This window comes from Melospiza georgiana, chromosome Z, assembly GCF_028018845.1.
Source record: "Melospiza georgiana isolate bMelGeo1 chromosome Z, bMelGeo1.pri, whole genome shotgun sequence".
NCBI classification, from domain to species: Eukaryota; Metazoa; Chordata; class Aves; order Passeriformes; family Passerellidae; genus Melospiza; species Melospiza georgiana.
The window spans coordinates 72862575-72885417 of NC_080465.1; the positions used below are offsets into that span (position 1 = coordinate 72862575).

Below are 22843 nucleotides of genomic sequence, written 5' to 3' on the forward strand. Positions count from 1 at the left end.
CCTGTCGTTATTGTCACAAATGTCCAGCAGTGAGGCAGTGCCTGCCTGAGCACCCAGCAGTGACTGGCAGCACTCCTACCTCCCTCTTTCCTCCTGCAGATCAGCCCTGTCTTGTTTGTCCTGGTTCTTTCTGAGCTTTACCTTCGTCTTGTGGGGCAGATAGAGCAATCATGCAAGATATTTTCAGCTTTGAGAAAAAAACAGCAGTTTTTTTCAGTTCTTGTCCTGTGCAGCACTTTCAGCCTGCATTGTGTTGTGGATGCCACTGTGTCTCCTGCAGGCTGCTGGAATCTCTACAGATGCTCTAACCCCTTGGAAGAGAAGAAATAATAAGCAGCATCTGGAACTAGAAACATATTGGTTGTGGCACGGCTGCTACCTGTGGGGTTAATGTATTTTATCTGTTTTTTTCGTCTGAACGAAGGACAGCCTCAGAGCAGCCCTGTTTTCTTTGGCTGCTTTGCTATCACAGAGCTGTGCTTCTCACCAGCATTCCCCACTGTTCCTCTTCTGGGTCTAATGCTTTTGTCAAATGCTTCTTCACTGCTGATATTTATGTGGGCCAGAATGTGCTTAGGAGAGGCCCACCAAGATTTATATCCTATCATCTAAAGCATGTTTTTGGAAATAACAGAATAATTAACAAGGAAAACAACTCCCTTCTGCAACAAGCCAGCTTGTCGTGATGGTTAGCACAGTGACAAGCAGCCACTGGTGAAATTTCAGCTCTTGAAAAAGGACTGCTGTATTTTTGATGTAGGGAAAGCTTGGCATGTGCCTCCACTCAGTTATCAGAAATATGTTGAGGCATAACCTGTGCTTAGCTAGAAAAGGGTGTCAGTACAGCCGTTAGCTGCTTGAATTATTTGCTTTTGGATGATGCTTTAAGGATTATTTCTTGATTTTGGTTTCTGAATGTGATGCTGTTAAAAATATCAGCAGTTTCTCGGAATTTGCAGCGTGTTGAATTCTCAAGTGAAAGCTGAAAGTTGCAAATTACTCAGGAAAAACAGCTGTATCTTGGGGATCTGAGCTGACTGGGGTCTGGGCTTGGGCAAGCACTGATTGCAGTGGTTTGTCAGTCACTTCAATGTGCGCATTTGCCACGAGAAGTGCTGGTCAGAGAGAACGCTGTGAATTGCAGGCACCACTGCCTCTGTCTGCACCACGGTGCTCAGCAGCACTGTGTGGTCACTGACTCACTGGACTCTTTTGTTTCCCCACGGACCAAGACCAGCGACTGTGGCTGTCAGGAGGCCGTGGCTGTGTTTGAGGGTAAGGGCTTGGTGCGAGCCCCTGCTCTTTGTGTGCGCAGTGATCTAGAGCAGGGGAGGTCCCTGCTGATGTCAGGGTTTGCAGTGAGCCCTTTCATCGTGCCCACCGTGTGGAAACCCGTGAGAATCGTGTTGCAGGGCTGTGCAATAGGGTGCTTAGCTCTGTGGGTACAAGAGTGTCTGTCTCTGGAGTTTTCCCAAGGAGAACAAGGGCTTGCCTGTTTTCTTACACATTTAGCTGTGCCTCTGGCTGAATGTCCTGTGTCAGTGCACACTGCTGCCTCCTTTTCAGAGCTGATGATAAAGGCCTTCTGATCCGGACCTTGATTTTGGTCTTTAGAGGCTGTCTCTTATTTTCAGTTAGTATTACTCAGTGTAATACTACCCCATAATGTTTTCTCACTTGCATTAGAACTCCTGTCTGGTTTTTAGACTTTCTTCCAGCCCTACATTTCCACGGGTGCCATGTCAGATGCAGACAGGGGTTTGGAGGAGCTCAGCCCTGGAGTTGTTCCACATTCCAATGGCCAGAATGGAGGGGCAGAAGCCCCTGGGTGGAATCTCTACTCCGTAGCTCCAAAGCATTGAGAGCCATGCAATTAAGGCTTGTTGCTTGTAGAAGTGCTGGTTTATCCATCTGTATCTGTCCAAGTGCACATGTGCAGCATATGCTGGCCCCTGTGGGCCCCCTCTTGCGCAGTCCTTCAGAGCAAATCCAAACCTGACCCATGGTTCAGCTGGGATGAAGTACAAACTGAAGTCCAGGCATTGCATGGAACATCTGCTGGTAGAATCAACACTGCAACAGCCTCCTCAATCCGCACTTACTTAGCACCTATAGGTTGCATTATGAAATGTGGAGAATCCCATCACATACTTCACACATTTCCTCTTGACAATGAAGCCGTGGAAGCAGGCTGGTATGCATCCGGACTGGAAACTTTCATGTCAAGGTTTCATTCCAGGAAAATCGTTTGGGTAAACTTCACTGAGCTGATCTGTAACCTTTTGTCCAGCTGTGCCAGGGATATGTAACGCAGCTGGGGGGAGGCCTGATCCTCTCCCTGCACTTCAGAGCACTCTCCAGGTCAGGTATGACCCAGGAATGCAGTTGTAATCCTCGTTTGGTTAGAGACCATTTAGCTTGCTGTGTGACACTGTAATTACTGCTCCTTTCACAAGAGAGAGATTATGGCCATGTGGTTTTCCTTTCAGATTTGGGTCTTGGTTTCCATTTACAAGAGGTTCTTGTAAACAGAGTCTCCCTGCTTCATTTTGTTGAAAAGCTTCTTGTCATAACACTTGGGGGGCTGCTTTATCTTGCTTTCAAACTAGCCCAGGTAGCTGGGTAGGCAGAGACAAAGCTGCTCTTCCTCAGCATTCCTGCTTGCAGCAAGAGCTTCAAAGCTTAGGACCGAGGGAAATGGCCTCAAGTTGCACCAGGGGAGGATTAGCTTGGATAGTAGGAAAAAATTCCTCAACAAAAGAGTTGTCAACACAGGAACAGGCTGCCCAGGAAAATGGTAGAGTCATCATGCCTAGAGGCATTTAAAAGATAGGTGGATGTGGCACTCTGGGACATGTTTGGTGGTGGGTTTTTCAGGGCTGGATTAATATTTGGACTCAATGACCTGAGAGGGTGCTTTTGTATCAGCTTGGATAAAACACTTGCAGGTGGCAGCACAAAAGCAGCACAAGGCAGGATTGGTGCTGTGCCTATCAACCATCAGCAGCTGGCAGCATTTCTGCCTGCCTGTGACACTGGGGACAGGCAGGCTTGTACCTGTGGTGCTTGCCTAGCCCTAGCCCTTCTTGTGGGTTTGTCTGAGTCCTGTATAAACCTCCGTTGTCCTCTAGCCTCCAACTCACCCCAAATATTGCAGCTTAGTGTTGCATGAAAAAGTACTTGCTATCTGGTTTATTTAATTCTGCTGCCTCATCATTTCCCTGGGTTATCTTTGGACTTTATGAAGTGAGACATGGCACAGCAATGCTCCTTATCTGCCTGCTCCCCACCATTCTGGAGTTTCAGCCCATTGTTCCACCTCCCTTTCACTGTCCTTTTTTTCTTTTTTTTTTTTTACATTGAAAACTTCTTGCCTTGTTTGCAAATTTTCTTTGCAGACTTCCATGCTTTTGAACATTATGGTCCTTTTTCTCCAGACATCTGAAGATCTCTCCCTCACTCCAGGATCTGCCTCTAGGGGTATCTTCTGGTGAGCTCTTTGGGAGCTGGGCATGCAACTCACTTTATGTTTACAACTGCCTTCAGGTATTTTGTCCCGTCCTGTAGATCCTGGGAGCACCTTACACCTGCCTGCAAGCTGGTTACAGACCATCAACCCCACAGTCTGTTCAGGGGCTGCAGTGAAGGGAGGGCTGCTGGAGCCTCAGTTTCCTGGGTGATGCAGTGTGCAGGGCATGCAGCAGCCAAGAGGTGAGGAAGGGTACCTAGGATTAGCCCATCTCTTCGGGTATCCCTGTGCAACGGCTCTCTGCTGGCTGGGAGAAAACTGCTGGCTCCAAATGTGTTGGTGGCAAGGGAAGCACATTCCTGCAAGGGGGGAGCAGCTCAGGGTGTCATCCCAGCCACAGGGCTGCCTCATTGTTCTCCTCCTTTCATAAGACAGTGCCATTCTAGGTACTGTGGAAATGCTAAAGCAAAGTGAGTTATTGCCTTTTGGGGCCCCCATGCAGTCTTGCAGCAGGGAGGTGCTGAATTTCCCTACAAATCAAAACCTGCCTTTTCAGGTCATCCTGCATGTGTTTTCTGATTTTCAGTGCAACAGGAAACTTAAATGTTGCCTTTTATTTAATATTATTTCCCCCACACCAGACCTTAATTCCTCACTTTCCTTTCTGCTTGCTGGCCTGCAGAGACAAATCCAGGTAGGCTGAGGAGGGGAAGGCAGACGGGGCCATGCAGCACATTCTCATCTTGGTGCAGTTGCAAAGCCCTCCCTGCATGTCCAGATCACATTGGCTAGCCCAGGCTCTGCAGATGCAGTGGAATTCTGGCCATGATTCCTCATCCATGTGAATAGCCCAGATTTTTGTACGCCCTGCTGCATCCAGGACAGGCAGGTCTCCAGGGCACCGTGCATACAGCTCAGTCCAGCACCACAGTGATGGTTTTGTTTTTAGCCACGCTGACAATCCCATTGTGTTATATAAGGGTTTTGGCCATGCCTATGTGCTTTCATGTGAAATGGTGCCATTCTCTTGCCTTCCTTGTCGGAACTAGACATGCCTACATCAAAATCTGTTTGCTGAGTGAGAAGTCATTAGCATTCCCAGAGATGATCCTCAGTGCATTGCTGGCTGATGCATTTGTTCTCTCCTCCTGCGTTTCTAAGTAGCAAAGAGTGTATAACGAAGTAATGATTTGGGGGCGAGAAACTGGTAATGGAAAAAATAACTTCAATGAGATTTGATAAAAAAAGCACTGCTCTGATTCAAACTCATGGGTTACAAGCATTTCCTGCAAGCCAGTGGGAATTGGAAGACTGTCTTAGTGGGTCTTTGAAATCTTAGATGTTTCAGAAGTGAGACAATCTCTATGCCTGTTAGAAAAACATTAGACAGCAATTAAGCTGTATTTTATCAAACAGCTCTTTTAGGAAGAACAAGCAGCAGAACAAAATCCAGCCCCACTTTACAGATAGGCCGCAGCACAAGCAAAATTTCTTTTAATCTGCCACAGTGTTGCATAGGTTAATACATTTTTAACTTGTTGATTTTGAACCCATACAGGGATTACTGTGATCTCTTAATAAGCCGTGTTGACTAGAGGAGATTAACCCCTACTTTTAGAAGTTGAGCTAAATCTCTGGTGAAGGCAGAAAGCTGAACCAAAAATCTGTGCCACTGGGAAAGTCTGTGGCTAGCTCCCCAACTGGCAAGATGCTTCATCTTGCTGGACTTAAAGCAGACTTGCTCTGAGAAGGGGTGCTTATCAGTCCTGTTTTCCCCTCACTGGCTGAAGGATGGACTACAGCTGCCAGGCCCAGGAGCTCTGGTGTGCTGGGATGAGGGGAATGAGCTGGGCACCCCTGGGCATGAGCCCCCAGCCTCGGCAGCTGGGCAAGATGCTCCCTTGGTCCAGAGCCCTCGGTGCCTGTGGGTGAGGAGGCTGTGAGCATGGCTGGGTGCTCCCACCTGAGCTCCAAGCTCACTGAGCCTGGCTGGACCTGCCATCATCACAGGGGTGAGACTGAACCAGAGACAAACAGATGCACAGGCTGAACTGAACTGTAAAGAAACCCCAAACAATGCAAACTGGGCTTCCCCCAAAACACTAGTGCTTGGGGGCTTCTGGTTTCCTTTTTGCCTTTGTGAAGAAGTCAGTCAAGTCTGATCTGCAAACACCACTGTTTGGTGAGGAACGGGAATGCCTTGGCCCCCAGGTCCATCTTATATTTTTCTTAGAATCAGTCATTTCCTGACACAGTGCTGTAGTTTGGTTTCTCCCCTGCCCTCCTCCAGTGAACTGTTGTCATCCCACTAAAAAAAAAAAGAAATTACCCAGCTCAAAGCCCAGGGATCCTTGAGGCCAGAGGAAGAGTCATGAGGTTTGCTGTAGCTCTTCAGCCTGGAGAATGCACTCGCAGATCCTCTGGGTCCAGCCTGGCGCTCCCCGTCATGCTTAGCTGCTAATTAGCTCCCCCAGCCCTTTCTCTGGGAATCACGATAATGAACATAAAGAACTGTTTATTCTAAATGAGACTTCCCAAGGGTAACAGCCTCCTCAGTGGCTGTAGGAATGGAAGGCAAGCCTGAGGAAACACCAGGGTGCTGTGGGTTTTGGCAGCAGTTGATAAACATTTCTTTGTGGATGGAGCAGAGCATGTAATTTACTGTCCAGCTCTAATAAGAGCAGATTTGGCCATTTTGCTGTTCTTTTCCATTGCTGTCAAAATGCAACAGCTAAATCCCAATGAGAAATTGAGCAGCTGACATTTTTGTAGGTAGCAGCATAAAACTTACCGGACTCTCTGTGGAAAGTGAATTCATCATTTTTATAAGACCTCATATGTTCTTTTAACTGCTTTATCACTCGTGGAAGGGCAGACCAGTCCTGCCCATCCTTCCATAGAGGACAGTTGTGGTGGCATCAGACAACACCTAAACAGTTGCACAGCTTTCAAGGGCAGGAGGCTTCAGCTGGACTTTGTGCATTGCATAGGTGATATTAAAGGGGGCAATCTCAAGCCATGAGCTTGCTCCTCAAGCAAAACTATCAGCCACTTTTTTCAATCCTCAGCAGCATTTACTCCAAAGATCATACCCTGGCAGGAACTAATCAGAGTGGCTGCTTTACTGTCATTGTGGTGATAACAATAAAAGCAAAACAAAAATCCTATTGTCCCTGTTTTGTCCCCAAAACCATAGAACAAGGAAATATATCAGCACAGAGCAATGTCTGGGCAGACTGATGGATTCAGGCAGCTGCCCCACTTCCAGGCCCACGCTAGCATGTTCAAAACTTGCTTGGGCACCTTTGAGCATTACTGCACTACACTGTTCATGAGCAGTGAATTGAATCAATGAAAATTCAGAGATTCGAGCTGTTTGCCTGTGAGGCCAGTACCCATGTCATCAGGTAGTGAACAGAGCAGTGCTTGAAGCTTCCTGGCGCAAGCTTTTGGAGAAGAATCAGGCTAGTTATGGTCTGTGCTTGGGGGTGGAGCACCCTCAGCTCAAGGGGTTTATTCATGGACCCTGTCATAGGTATACATGTTCCACACTGGGCTAGAAAAGATCCAGACATAATGACTGCAGAGCCAATTCCCACTATTCTTCACCCCAGCCTGTGTTTTACAGTTGTCCCCCCTTAAACATCCACCAGCACTTCTGGATGGTGCAGAATCCCCTCTCAGGGCTGGCACTGAGCTGCCGTAGCAGCCCATGGTGTCTCAATGTGGTGCCCTGACCCCATCTTCTGCAGGACTGCATCGTTAAAACATTCTGGCAGATGAAGTAGTTAAGTTGGACATTGGCTGAAAATGTGCAGGCAGACAAGCATAATCTCTGATGGCTTCAAGCAGCACTGAAAGGGAGTTTGTTGTTCAGGGAGTGGTGAGAAATAAAGTCACCGTTGCACATGACAGTGACCTGGTGAACATACAAAGGGGTTTGGCATTCACAGATTAAGAAAAGCCAACATTAACCACATGCCAGCATATTTTTCACTGGGCTTCTGTGGTTCTCTGTTGTGATTCAGCGTTTAATTGCATGATTGTAGTCTGGAGGTTTTTTCCAGTTCCATTTCTGGAAGGGTTTCCTGAGAGGTCCAGATACAATGATGTTTTAGTATTGCACTCTCCCTAGCTTAGGAAACAGCTGAACCCACAGGGAGAGTCACAGGAGCTGCACAGCTGAGGGGGCGGCTGCCCTTGTCTCCAGCTCTGCAAACAGAGTTCCCCTAGGAGCTCCCTCAAGGCTGACCCCTCTCTGGGGGAGCTCTGGGTTCACAATGCTTGGCTGTCAAACCACAGGCACACTCCCAGCCTCCCACATGGGGCGATGCATCTGTGCATAGGGGTGCTCGGGGTTGAGGAGGTGCCTCTGTGGGGTCTTCGCGCCCCAGAAGGGACGTGGCTGGACACTGTCAGCAGAGTGAGCAAGGAGGCCATCTCCTCCTCTTGGTTTTGGTGCAAATTTCATCATTTCATGGCCTTTGATCACCTTCCCTAGGAGTGGAGCTCTGAAAGACTTTAAAGAAATCATTTGGCTCTGGTGAAATCTGCGGCATTGAAGTCCAGGTTTTCTCTGCTTGCATGTCTCAAGCAAGGCGCTGGGCTTAGGAGTTTTGCCATGCCACCACCAGGATGAGATGCTCTCCAGAAGCATTTGTCCCTCCCTGAGGAAGACAGAGGCACCTGTACTTGTGCACATTTGTCCCTGTGCATGCTGTCATGGTGGTTTTGATATGAAAATCATCTATTTCACAGGAAATTGTGTACAGTTATAATAAGGAATGTGATGGCTTTGATTTTCCTGCACTCACACTGTCCTTGCATCCTGTCATAGCTGAAAATACATTCAGTCCAAAACAATTGTTCTGATCAGGGTTTGCATAAGGATTTGGGATTCTGGTTTGTGACAGGCACATTTTGATGTCAATATAGTGTAAGCATCAATACTTTTCTTCTGTGAAAGGTAAAGAATGGTGTTTATTTGGTAGCAAATTGAAGGAATAAGAATCATAGAATTATCAAAGTGGGAAGAAAAAGAATCAGAGTAAGGAACTATCAATTTTCTTTATTTTGAACTTAGTTTCTATTTGCAACATTCATACCCTAGTGGTTAACATCATGGAAGTAAAAACATATTATTACTCCTACCACTACTAATTAAGAGTGTGGAAAGGTCCAGAAATCCAAGTCAGAGCAAAATAATAGAGACACATTTCTAAATGAAAGTGTGCATTTTATTTTGTGCCAGCAAACACCACACAAGTTTTGAATAGAACCTTCAAGCTCTGCATGCAAACAGGAGAGTGTGATGCTGTTTTCAGGTTATGAACCCCCCACACCTGATGGCAATCATCAGTACCAAGCACCAGTGCACTGGGTTTTGCTGGATCCTTAAAGGAATTAACAGAACTATGGCTTGGGGTTACTTAATGTCCTGGCATTGAATTGTGTCTCGGTGTCGTGCATTGCTTCAGGATCTCTGTGTTACTAATGGTTGTGCATTTTTCTTCTGTTTGCAATAGAATCTGAAACTTCTCCTATAATGAACTACTCTGCTTAACGTTGTGACTTAACTTTCATTTGATTTTTATTATTGCACTTTAGGAGATTCATCCACAGAATTGTCTATGTGGGCAACAATAAAAAGCTCAAGTTAAATTTATTCTGAGTTATTATCTGCAATTGTGACAGATAATAGATACTGGATTTCTGTTAGTATTGTGATTCATTTAAATAAAAACCATATGTCTGAAGTCAGCGCCTTGGAGATAAGTCAGACATCTGGCTGAGATTCCACATTTGGGAATGTAAATGATGCAGATGGTGAGATTGTAATACACACTGTGCCCATTGGGCTGTAACACTGATGAACAAGCACTTCATTAGTAGGAAAGGTGGGAAAAAAATCCAAAGCGAGGTGAAATTTCTCAAGGAATGCACACAGTATTGATTTCACTTTGCTGTTTGCACTCATGGGTTTGGGGGAGTCTGCTTTACACCACATGCCAAAACTTTATTCCAAATATATTAGAGTGAGCCAGTTATATTATAGTGCTTTCAAACAGCCTTACAGAATCAGATTGATATCTCAGCCAGTAAAAATATTGGATTTTCTTCCTTGGAGTGTCTCAGAAATAAAAACCAACTTGTGAATAGAGTAGGAAAGAAAACAATTAGTTTGTTTTATTCTGCATAAAATACTACCTCTGTAAAAGTATTCTAGTGTGAACAGTGTACTCAAAGGCAATGCACAAGTATTGCATAAGATAAATAGGTGGTAATGCAGAAGCAGTACAAAGTGACACAAAATGTATATTCTGAGAGGAACAGAAACTCAAAATGGACGTTCTGAGGGATGAATCTAGCAATTATAATCTTGTTTTTACTGATACTGATTTAGCCTCAGGTCTAAATTTAGCATTGTCTCTACAGGCTAGCACAGACAGGTGCCTTGAGATGCCTTGAGTGTACAGTGTGTTTACCTGCAAGACCGATTTTGGACACATCTTCCATTTTCCAGGAGGAACTGAATTTAACTCATGGAGAGCCAAAGTGACTGTCACCCCCAGTTACACCAGTCATAATAAGCCAGTCAGAAAAAATATACTGCTCTCTTATCTCCTAAACTTCCTTAGCAGTCACTTTGTATTTACTTATTTAAGTGCAACATCAGCTTGAAAATTTCTGGAAGCTTAGTAATGACACAGCATGAAACATATTACAGGAGGATAAGTTAATAGGAAGAAATCACCCAAACTTTCCCTGGTGGCTTACTTTAGATGAAGGTGATGACTCTTGCCTATGACCTTGGTCGTGGTTTTTCCTGAGCCTCCTCTCAGCCATGTCTGCTGTGACATGAAAAAGATGTTTAAATACTGTACAGAGAATAAAGCATTAGCAGAAATGAAGGCACATATGATAGCAGCTGTATAACTTTTTTTACCAACACCAAATTTTCAGCTTTATGGTGCCATTCCAGTGAGGGCTGTGCAGGCAGGCCCAGGTCCTACCACAAGGACCATTTTTCCATATATTTCCTAGGTATGAACAGGCATTACAGTAGCAAGATATTTATGCTGTAATACCTTAAATATACTAATGGTAAAGGAAGAACCAGAAATGTGGCACTGAGCATTATCAAGAAACAGCCGCCTGACCTAGACCACCAAAATTAGTCATCAAAAGAGTGACATTGTGAGAGAAATACCAAAAGCTGATACCAAAAGTAATGGGGAGAGAAGGGTTCCCACAGGCAAACAAGAACATGACCAGCAGAAAGCACGTCTTAAAACTGACACCCAGCAGGATGTTTGCCCTCATCTTGGGGCACGGAAGTAAGGCAGACAAAGCAAAGTCCCATCACTAGAAGAAAACAAACATTTGCAAATGAGTTGAAAAGACCTTGCAGTCACAGACAAAACCACTGAATGTCACAACTGGGCTGGTGTGCAGGGCAGTTGTCCAGGATGAACTGCAGGCAGGGGAAACCTGATGAAATGGGACAAACTGAGGGGCCTACTCAGTCTTCCTGGGTAAATTGGTCAGTAACCCTGACTCTGTTCTCACTCTGGTGTCAGGTTTTTTCACTTTTGAGCCCAAATGTTGAGCCCTTTTTGGTGCTCCAAATGCCAGAGTCACTCCAGCACTTGCAGCTTTGAATTGCTGCCTGGAACTGGAACTGCTGCACCAGCTCCAGCAGAGTCATCCCCAGAGTGCATTGGTTTTAGGAGAGGGTGAAGTAATACAAATTTGGTGAATGCCTGCAGGCATCAGTATCTGAAAACATGACCCCATTTTAATGGGAGGTGTAATTAATACAAGGGCAATTGCACAGTGCTGCAAGCCATCAGGCTTCCTCTCAGAAATGCTTGAGGCTTTCCATGCATCCATCACAAGCCACCCTCACCAGCTTGGGACCACATCTTCACTGCCCATCTGAGGATGGGAGGGTCCAGGTTTGGGTTTGTGACCTTTCCTCTCACCTCCCTTGTGCATCCCAAAAGGTTTTGCCTTCAGAAGAAGTCTGTCCCAGCAGCAAGGTTTTGCCCCACAACAGGTCCAATTTCCTTTGGCCCATTTCTGCTTCTTTGCTCTCAGTGTTTCATAGCTGTCCAGAGCAAAATGTTCCTTCATCCTGCAGCCTCAGGCTGCCTGGATGCCATGCCTGGTAGCAGACCTCATCCCTATTTTTGAGGCAGTGGTTTAGAGGGGACTAGGGGGGAGGAGAGTCTTTCAACTGGAACATGGCTGCAAATATCAAGTATACAGAGTAAAATGGGGGTGAGTTTTCCCAATAGCATTTCAGCATCTCATTGAAGTCCTGTGTTCAACCTCAGCAGGTTATTCAGAGCTAAAACCATATTCCAGCAGCAGAATGAGAAAGAAGAGCAGCAGCCAATGCCAGTCCCATTAAATTAGGCTATCAAACCAGGGAGTGGGGCAGTGGTTTGATCAGTTAGGGCATGGTGTGATCGCTCCTGCAATTAGTACATGGCCAACAGGCAATTGGCTCAGGCTGGGTTGAAAGCTGAGCCCTGTGTAGGACACAGCATGGTGGGGAAATGTGGGGAAGTTTCTGAAAATAGCTTTGCTTTTTATGTTTAGAACTGTCTTAGTTACTCATTTGTTTATAAATTAAAGAGTGGGATGCACTGGCTTTGAAGGGGCACCTCACTCCGTGCCAAAATCACGGCAGCCCATGGCTGGATGGCATTCCTGCTCCTGCCACTTTGAACAGAGGAGCTGGGTGCCACATCAAAAAGCTGCTTTGTGAACTTCTCACTGTCTGCTGACTGCAGCATAAGTGGAGTAGTCTCAGCTATCCAGGCACATCCCAGATACCAGGCCTTCCAGTGACACCATGTAAACAACTGCTCGTTCCAGTAATGCTTCTCTACTTAGGAAATTGTTTAAGGATTCGCTCCATCCACCCCATCCTGCAACAAATAACCTGCAGATGTGTGGCTCTGAAAATAAGCCTTGGCACTGGGGCCAGGGTACAGCATCACTACATAATTCAACAAACTTTCATACTGCGTTGTCTTAGAAATTAATCTTTCCAGTATGCTGGAAGTGGTTCATGGAGACAGACTCTATCCTAAAAGAGACTACTCTCTGCACAGAGAGTATTTTGCTATCATCTCTGTTGACAATAAACATGGGTCTGACTTGTGAACATGTTATGTTAAGAATTATTTCTTCCCTTGTCCAATTCATTAAGTCTGTATACTTAATAAGCAGTTTCAGCATTTATAAGGTCTTCTCTGGGAACAATAAAACAGAGGGGAAAAAGAGAGAAACATCTGGATCAGTGAACACTTGAAATATTATCTTTTTAATATCTTTATAGATATTTCCAAGGGCTTACACTAAGAACTTAATTCCATTGCTGCTATTGATGTTGAAATTATATTAAAAAAACAGCTTCAAGTTCTTGTTGCTTAGATAGTGATGATAACCAGCCAACTCTTCTGCTGACAATACTTTAATGAAAAAAAATAGTATTGTTTGTATTTCATTCAAGTTTTACTACCTTCTTTGTCAGCTTCTCTTCTTTTAAACTTCTATTTGGAGATGAAGTGTGGAGACAAAATAGTGATTGTGGACCAAAGCTCCAATTTAATTGGAATTTAACAGATTACCCTTTTTTTCCTCCCCCTTTTTTTTTTTTAAGTTTTTTGTTTGTATCCAATTTTTTTTATTTTTAAAGAATACCTGCTAATGTTATTTTTGAATTGATTATGTGAAGTTTCGTACACTCACCAAGCTGGAGACAAGATGCTCAGGGGCTGGAGCAAACTGTATTCAAGGGGAGCCCAAGGGATCTGTGTCTGCTCAGTCTGGAGAGGAGGGAGTTAGGGGTGAATTTAATTGATGTCTCCCACTAACTAATGGGTAGTTACAGGGAAGACATACTGGGGGTATTGAGAAGATGAAGCCAGATCTTCATCAGAGGTGCACTGCAAAACAACACAAGACAAAAGCCACAGGTTGCAGCAGGGACATTTTAAGCAGATATAAAGGAGAAAATGGGCAGTGAAGTGGTTAAACACTCAGAAGAGGGTCCCAGAGAAGTGATGCAATCTCAATCTCCGAATGAGAATGAGAATGAGAATGTCATCCCCGAAGACATTCAACATTCATCTGGGCAAGTCTCTGAGCAGTTCTCTGCTGTCAGGTGCACTTGGATCACAATCTTTCCAAAGGTCCCTTGCCACTCAAATTATGCTGTGAATCTATTTTTCTAAAATTATAGGGGTTTTGTTTCTGTTGCTTGGCTGAAACCTTGCCTTAAAAATCCCCTCAGCTGTGCTGAAGCAGGGTCATGCCCCAGTGACTCTAAGCCAGTTCTGGAAGGATAAAAATCCATAGGCATAAGGAGTTGTTAAGCATCCTTATGTGATTCACAATGTATAAAATTAGATTGCTTTGTGCCTTTTGCACAAAGTGCGCTCTGAAGAGAGGAGCCATCACATGCCCCTTATCTGTAGATGGTGTGGGGAGTAACCATTGAGATTTTCACATTGTGCCAGAAATCAGGAGCAATCCACATAAACCTCTGTGCCCTGCATGCCTCTTGTCCTTTCACCATGAGCTTTCCACAGAGAGGCAGAGTATCCAAATGCAGACATCATCCTCCCCCTGTCAGTTTCCAGCCAAGTGATGGAAACCACAATATCGTCTGGACATCATGGAGAGTCAGTGTGGAGAGTATAGGACTAATCACAGCTCAAAAGCGCTCGAAGATGTATCTTTCTTCAAGTGTTTTTCCATGCTATTTGACTTCTTAAAAGCTGAAGGCTTTGTGTTTGGCTGTCCCCATTTTTAGGCTATTTAAGTTGGAAGTGTTAGCCTGGCTGGACTTATTTACTTACTTTTTCCTGGAGTGGAATTTCAAAAACCATTCAAAAAACAAATTAAAACACCTATCAAATATCTGGATTAAGTGTCTAGGTCTGTGTCTAGGGTGCAGATGGATGGTTTAAGGTGTAGATGGATGTTGTGCCTGGGGGGGAGTACAGGAGCAGTGGTAGATGTCACATCCCAAATCCATCAAAACCAAGATGAGTCTTGCAACTGTTTCAAAGACAACTGTCAGCAGGACTTGATCACGTTTATGTCTTAGTGATTTTCTAGAACTATTCTTCCAAGAAGTCCAATTGTAGCACATCCTCAGAGCTGAGCATGTCCTCACCCACCATCCTGAGCCTTGGTCAGATCCTGTTCCCAATCTGACACATGTTCCTGTCAAGGCTGCCAGGGATTGCAGCAGAACCAGGATCAGGCCCTTTAATATCAGCACTCCAGTAAGTAAATGTAGACAGAGTGACTGGCTTGTCTCTGAAGGTTAATTGGGATTTATGTCCGGTTTGGAGATCCAGCTTTAGAGATCTGACTTCCTGGCACAGTTTGTGTGATGTGTTTTTCTGTGCATGCGTGCGTAAAAGGAGCTTTCCTTTTGCTGTTTACCTAAAGGAGTTTATTAGACATTGCTTAGGCAGCATTTTTGTGATCTTGTTGATGAGAGATGCTATATAAACAGGGCTGCATTGGGCTGGATTCAGTAAGTCTGAGAGCTTGCCAGCAATTAGTGGCTGTTTGACTCCAGCGACCGAGCACCAGCACAGCAGCCAGCCCATGAGTGCAGCTCCTCGCAGCGCTGCTCTGGCTCTGCCTTCCCTCATGAAATGGAATTTATTGCTCTCTATCTCACATGGACACTTGGTAGGAAATTGGAGCTACGAAATGAAGAGTCATGGAAGTTTAAAAAATCCAAGAGACAGGACAGATGTGCTGTGATTAGTCCTGTACTCTGGCTCACCTTGGGTTAGATAAATAATTGAATGTGTGCCATCAGCAAAACATACTACTTACAGACTTGGAAGGAAATTTGGCTCGTAGTCCTCTAATTGGAAGTCAGAGATGGTGGAAAAAAGGACTTTTGCTCGATTCTCGTGCTTTAGATCTCAAAGTAGTGAGTTATTTTAAAACTCAAGCTTAATCTTGGATCATTTAAATTGATATTTAGTAGGCTACTTGTTCATAGACATGACTATATATTTATGAGCCTGCATTATACTTTGCCAGTTCATTAGACCTTTTATTAAATGCAAACAGTGCTATCATTGTATAAAATTCCTTCTTTTCTTCCCCTCAGATTTCATACCTGTCAAACATTGACTTGGATTCTGCAGAATCCATACCAACTTCACCTGCAAAACTAAACAAAATCGTTTTCTTGGTACAATGCCAGAAAATAAAAAAAATTTGTTAGAAAAGAGAGCAAGACAAAGCTGACAGCTGAGTCTAAGCAGATGAAAACAGTCAAAAGCCTTTTATTTAATCATTCTGCTATTTTTGACATGTTGTCTAGTGATAAACCACATGAGCATTCCCTTGTGTTATGAAAAAAACAACTATGAAATAAAAATCCAGGAAAGAGCGGAAGAAAGTACAGTCTAGCACTTGAAGGGATCTCATATGTGATTTCGAGGATGATGCTTACATGCATTACATGTAAAATATCCAACAAATGGCTTTTCCAGTGGTGGCCGAGGTCATTACCTTTTCAAAGTTGTGTAACATTTTCCTGCTGAGAGTTTCCTTCTTTCCTAAGGGGACATTTGCAAGCAGACTTTTATTCAGTCATTTTTGGACACTGGTATGCTAAGTGAGACACAGGCCCTGATGGTTACCAGTGCTGCCAGCTGGTCTGCTCTGCAGAAAAAGATGCTGATCAGCCTGTGCTTGGTCGATGTGTTTGCAGCCCCGTGGCTCTGGCTGGGCCAGGAACCGACCAGGGAAATTGTTGGTTCTGGCCCTGTTGCACAGAGTCATTGCTTCCCCAAAAGCGTGGAACCGTGGTCTCTGTGGCTCATGTGGAAATCCCAACGGCATCTTTATGTTTCACAACAGCAGCATCTTTAAGTTACACATTGAAAGGGAGGATCACGGGAAACGTTTCCAAAGGTCTTTTTCTTCTGCCCAGAAGAGAGATAGAAAGCTGAGGTTTAATTGCCAGCTCTTTCTGCAATGAACAGAAGCTCATGAGAAATGTTTCTCTGTTGTGGCTGCCTGCAGGATTTTCACATCAACCCCTTTCTCTGCATCCTGAAGCCCTAAGAAAGTCCAAAAAAGATGGTCTCTTGGGAGTGCTGATCTGCTGATGCAGGGAGATGTGTTGGGAGAATGGTCTCCCTGCATTGATGTTGTTTGAAACCACTACTGAATACCTCACCACATCTCATTTACTTAAGTAAAACCACAAACCCCACTGGGAGAGGTGTCCTGCACTGTTCCCGTGGAGAACAGAGGCCCAGGTTTTTCTACAAAAATAACCTACTTTTATATTGGTACCTAAATTTGTGAGACCTGTGAGGTTTTGTTTTTGTGCATCTTTCAGTTTCATGCAGGTCAGTGCCTCCCAGCCCCACTGATACCCATGCAGGGTAGAGGGCTTCTCCCACAACTCAAAGCATTTCTTTTGTCTTCTATAGAGGAATGAAGCATTCACAAATATTGTGCTCAGCAGGGGCTGTAAACCATCATAATTGTTTGGAAGTTCTCTTCTGAGAAGAAGGAGCTACAGTTTATGCTCTGCCACCATAAAAATCACTTGGGCCATAAAAAGATGACATGAAACAGCACTTGGAGGAGGGAAGGGGTCAGTTAACAGTAAGAAGCAGCCAAGGAGCGTGTCTGAAAGCTTTCAAGAGCATCAGTCAGGTCTCCCAGGGTAAGCACTGGCACAGTTCCTTAGAGTCAAGAGAGGTATGTGGCTTTTTCCAGGGGAGGATCTGGTCCCTGGCTAGCATTGACACAAGAGAAGTCCAGGAACTGTGAATCTTATCAAAACCTTCCCATTAGCAATGACTGGAATGTGATTTCATTTCTGGTATCTGTCTTAATAGCCAGAGTTGAGCAAAAGAGCAGATAGCAGGGCGTTTTGGTTTTTTTTCCCTGCTAAGAGAAAGAAAACCATTATATGTGGGCAAAATTATTTGACTTTAATAGCTAACAAAAAACAAGAGTTGGTTTCAGGCAATGCTTTTACCACTGAAAATTTTACTTCTACAGAAATCAGCTAGTAAATTGCAGTGGCTTGCTCTCAGGGGTCTGAGTTCCCCAGGGTTGTTCAGGCAAATCCTGCTCTGATCAGTCAGTTAAGAGAAATAAAGAAGCACACAGGTACCCGCAGCACTCATAGGTGCTGCAGTATTGGAAGACTTCACTGTGTTTGGGTTATTTCCCCTCAGCTGGGATGATGACAGGAAGGGCTTGGGCTGGCCTTGGACCTTGCATTACACCCAGTGTGAACATAAATTATCTCTTTACAAAACTGTGAAAAAGGACTAAGTCTGGAAATCGTGGCAAAGTGTATGCTGAGCAAGTGTCTGCAGGGAGGCCATCCCCTCTTACTCAAGATTTCGGTATGTGTCCCACAGAAAGGCAAACAAAAATAAAGTGTATTGCTTCAGTTTTACACCATGTTGACATAAATCTTCTCTCCATGTGAATTACGGCGAAACTGTGCACAGCTACTGAGCTGCTGCACTTGTGCTGCAGATGGGCTTTGTCTGTGTGTGCTTTGGCAGACAAACCTGTTGCTCATTTGGATTTCATATGGAAGAAAAGTGAGTTTGCTGCTTGGTTGGGATTTTTTAGGCTTGTTTTTAGCGTACCTCACTGGCTTGCATTTATAGATGTCTAATTATTTTTTGTGCTTTCATTTCTGTATTTTACATTTGCATTTTTGCTACACCATTTATTTCTCAAAGCCAGCGTGATCAAAAAAGAAACACTGGGCAGGAACAATAAGGAGAGCGATCTAACAAAGACCCTTTGTGCAATTAAAAACACCATGCCAGGTGTAACTGGCAGGTCTTCAGAACACAGCACAAGTTCTTCTAAGTTCAAGTTATGATTTAGGCTGAAGAAGTCTGGTATTGAAAAAAGTCCTCCCCTTCCCCAATAGGTAATTGTTTTTTTATTTAAAGACATTTCTTGAGTGTATTATGATTGCTTTCTACCTGTACCAACTTGAAAGAACAGTGCTGATCTATTTAAATCTGTATGAAATCCTAAGCATCTCTTTTGCCCCCTAAATTGCAACTGATCTGATATTCATAGATCAGAAAGAGTGTTTTGGAGAGTAGGGATTTTACCTGCTTGGCCACCTAGGGAGTAGCTTCATCTTCCAGTGGCATGACCTCAGGTCTCAGCTGAGCTCTAGAAACTGTTCCATGAGTTCTCTCCTAGCCCCAGTAACTGGGAGGTAAAGTTCCTCTTCTTGAACTACCTCTGTCTGGCAGGAGTCAGCCTGCTCACTGACTGCCTCGCAGCATTTTAGGGATAAAGCAAGGGCAGTATTTTATCCTAAGAACTCACTCTCAGGCTCAGCATAGAGATTTCTGTGTCTGCTTTGCTCCTAGGAGGATAATATTTCCTAGAGCAGACTCTTCTCTTTCTACTTTTGACATCTTTAGCAAGAGCTTCCTTAACATATTATGTTTAGTCTGAAACCAGCATAAAACATGTATTTTTTCATCTTCTATTTGCATTTCCCCTTTGTGTTCCCTTTTTTCTATCACTAAATGATGACCATGTATCTTTTTCAGCATGACTCATGGCAGAGATTTAGAGCTGCCTCTCCAAAACCTCAATAAACGCACGGAGCAGCTGTTGTTATAACCCAACTCACTGCCATGTTACTGCAAACAGATACAGGTTAATTATAATTTAAAATGTTTATCCTGTTATTGTTTGCATTTCTGAAGAGTTTCAGCAGCTGTAGGACCCTGAGTGACTCCCTCCCCTCTCACACAGAGTATTTATTTTCTGGGTTCAGCCTGCCCTGCTCGGTGTCTCCGGCATCGCTGCGGCGTCCCGTGCAGAGCAGGAGGTGGGCTGGGGTGACGGCAGCTCTGCGCCAGGTGGAAGCAATTATGGGGAAAAAACATGGTCCTTGCTGGATGACTTACTGCTGATGGCTGCCAGATAAGCTAACTTAATAAAGCAGTGGCTTAATTAAGCCGCATTCCTCCCATCTTGCCTCTCGTCCTGCCTGTCTGAGGCGATGCTATCAAGCAGCTACTGCTTTGCAGAATGGGGCAGGGGTGCTGTGCTGATGCACCCTTCTGTGTTCTGGGCACTCTGGGAGGGGGCTATGGGTGGTGGGACACAGGGGAGCTCCTGGAAAACTCACCTCCTCTCTCAATTTGCAAGGTAATAGGCCACAAATCCTGAAAAAAAGACAGATCTGCCACTGTCTGCCACAGATCTGCCTAGTCACAGGTATATTTATTGGTATCAAAAGTTTGACCCTAAATCCCATTTTCTGGCGTTTAGTCTTCTAGAAACATCTCAAACTCCAGAGCAGAGGGTAGGAGCACAATGTCTCCCTCTTTCTCCATCAGGTACCCGCCAGAAAAAATAAGGCATAACTTGGTTTTGGGGGTGTGCCTATCATTACGGATTTTCTTACAACCCCAAAAGCTGAATGTTGCATTAAAAAAATCATGGTGCCCCAAACCTTCTGTCAGTTTGGGGTTGTTCTTATTCCTGAGTGAAGATTGCATGAGAATCAAAAGTTACTGCATTTTTAATTGCTGAAGTACCCCATTTAAAGCTGCAACAGATAAAAGTCTGCCAGAAGCTTCATCCTTTGTAAATCAGATTTCAGGTTAACAAATCAGCCTAATTTCCCCAGGGCTCCAGGTTTTAGTGGTGGAGCTTCAAACCCACAGCCATATGTTTGCGTTTCATGCATGGCCACATGTACAGCTGCATGGCAACCACCTTGCTGAAAGTTATCCAGTAGCTAAAATTATCAGTAGGAACCCCTTCTTACCTCTCATTATGTACAACGAGATTGCTGCTGTGCAACGTTGATTAGACATGTCAGCCTGAACGTCTGAAAATGAGTGTTGCTATTAAAATGCCTTTGCTAATGCTCGTGTGTCCATCATTTTGACAGATTTCACTTTAAGAATGTAGAAAGCTAAAGCATGCAAGAATCCCAGGGTTGCAATGTAATGTTCAGAGAAAAAGGTATTGTATTGTATTTCCTTTGCATTAACCCTAAAGTAGCAGTTTCCCTGGCGAAATCATGCTGATAAGGGTGCTGTTGAGTACAGGCTGCACTAATGCAGAGTTCTGTAACTTTCAACTGGGAAGAGATTATCATGTGGAATGTGGTCTGAATTCATGGCATCCCTCTTCTAAACACTTCTTTAAGTATAATTTAAAACTTCCACAATGAAGAAAAATCTTCACACATTTAGAGAATATTTCAAAATCCCCTTATCAGTAAGGCTTGGGAAAATTCCAACAAAAATTTGAGAGAGACTCTGAAAACCATCTCATCCTACTGTGGAACCCATTGCAGCAAGAAGCTGCTGGAGGGAGGGATTTCAGCAAACACTTGGATATCAGCCATGGGAACGTGATTTTCTGGTTGTTTTAAGTGAAAGCTAAAGCACAAGGCTGTGCAATATCAGGGTGCCAGGGCAGCATTTAATGGCTGAAACTTTGCATATGATGGGATCTCAATGTATGGCTGTGGGAGAAGGGTTTGATCAGGGCAATTAGTTTGGCTTTTGGGGGAATCCAGCTAGGCAAATAAAACCTCACTTTAGCCACAAGAAAGCAAATTAATCCAGCCAAAAGCCATGACCAGACAAGCTGAGAGCAGAGAGGCAGCTGCTGCAAGGTCCCAGCAGGTGACCCCTTACCCAGGAGCAGGTTATCACATCATCTGCTGACACAGGTCTCATTGGTCCTAAACCTGAAAAAAAGGTGGGAATTCCATGGAGAAGGGTACAAATTATGGAAGTTGCTGCTCCCTGTGACTGGTTAGCTCTGGCTGGCACAACCCCACAGGTCAGCATCTCATGGCAGGGATGTCCTCCTCTCCTTCTCATCTCCCAGCCCTCTCAAGCTGGGCTGTATCTTCCTCTGACGAGCAGCTACAAGGAAGCCTCTTTTCTTCTGCAGAGGGAAGGAGATCAATGTGCACTTGGAAAGCCATCAGCAGGGCTTGCAGCTTGTGAACAGCCTCCCCAATGCACCTTTGAACTCGTTCCTCCTGCATTTGTTTGTCTTGCAGATAAAACTTCACAGCAGTGTTTGGAGAGAAGTCTAATGAGGCACCACTGTTTGCATAACAAAGCAAGGCTTCCTCTTCAGATGTTCAACTCTCATTAGGCATAATTTATATTCCAGCTAATCTTAAGGAAGAGGGTAAAATAGGGAGCCAAAGTTTGTTTTTACATTGTTTGGAGAAATGCATTGTTTGTTTTAAGCCATCAGTTGCAACTGATAGCTAATTTAAATTCAACATAATGATGATTTGTGATGGCTACATGTTGTCCAGGGTGGTGTAGTGTCAGTGACTGACATGGCTTTAGCATTCTTCTGCATTAGTTATTGATTCAAAGGAAAAGACAGAATGGATGGTTTCCCTGTTTTCATGCATTTCCACAATGCATGAAAAAACTGTGTATTTGTAAAATACTGATTCACCCCAGATTCATGTATACTCAATGTAATAATGCACGGAACAACAGGGATTTTTTTGCTTTTAGAGCAGTCCTGGTAGTCACCAACCTGGGACCCTTTGAAAGTCACTAGGTCCCTGCAGAGAGACTCTCAGGATGATAAGGCACACAGCCATTTGTAAAGGCTCCTGAGGGCTGCTGGGAGCCTTGGTGACTGAATGTGGTTTGATGCCTGGAGAGAAAACCAGCAGGTTTAGCTGGATGCCTAAATGTCATTACTGGCCAGTATGTCAGAAACAGTAATTTCTCAGCATTCAGACTTCGTTCATGTCATAGGCATATAAAAATTGTCTGATCCTATTGGCTCCACCCTGCAATTTTGTCCCTCGGACTATGTAAGATACTCTCCCTTGCTCCAGTTGAAGTACCGAATATATTGAGTTTACCTCCTCCAGGTCTATTAGAAGATGAGAAATGACTGATAACATATATCCTCTGTGTACTCCTCACTGAGACTTACCCCTTCCTGCAGATTCACATGTAGTGATGGATATTTCAAAACAGCCTTGACTGTACCATGAAAATAATGACCTGAGCTGTGTATTTGGACAGCACTGAAGTGCCCAGACAACAGCCAGACAACACAAGAGAGCAGGAATTTTGGAAATTACTTGGGATGTTGGGTGGGTCAGTGTTGGGCTACTCTGCCTCCTGAAGTAGCTGGACATGCTGCCATGGGAAATTCCTCCTGGGCCAGGTGGTGCATTTCCCTGTTGTGTTCTGTAATGCTGAACTCCAGCTGCCCAAGATCCTTGTCTTGTTTGGTTCGTCACATCCACAATCCACTTATGGCTGTTTCTAAAGACAGCACGAA

General features: G+C 44.4%; 1 protein-coding gene across 2 annotated transcripts in view; it reads left to right on the forward strand.

Annotated features, from left to right (window-relative positions):
- CCBE1 (collagen and calcium binding EGF domains 1) overlaps positions 1–22843 on the forward strand; it is a 92195-nt gene that overhangs the window by 48293 nt on the left and 21059 nt on the right. The window lies entirely within an intron of this gene.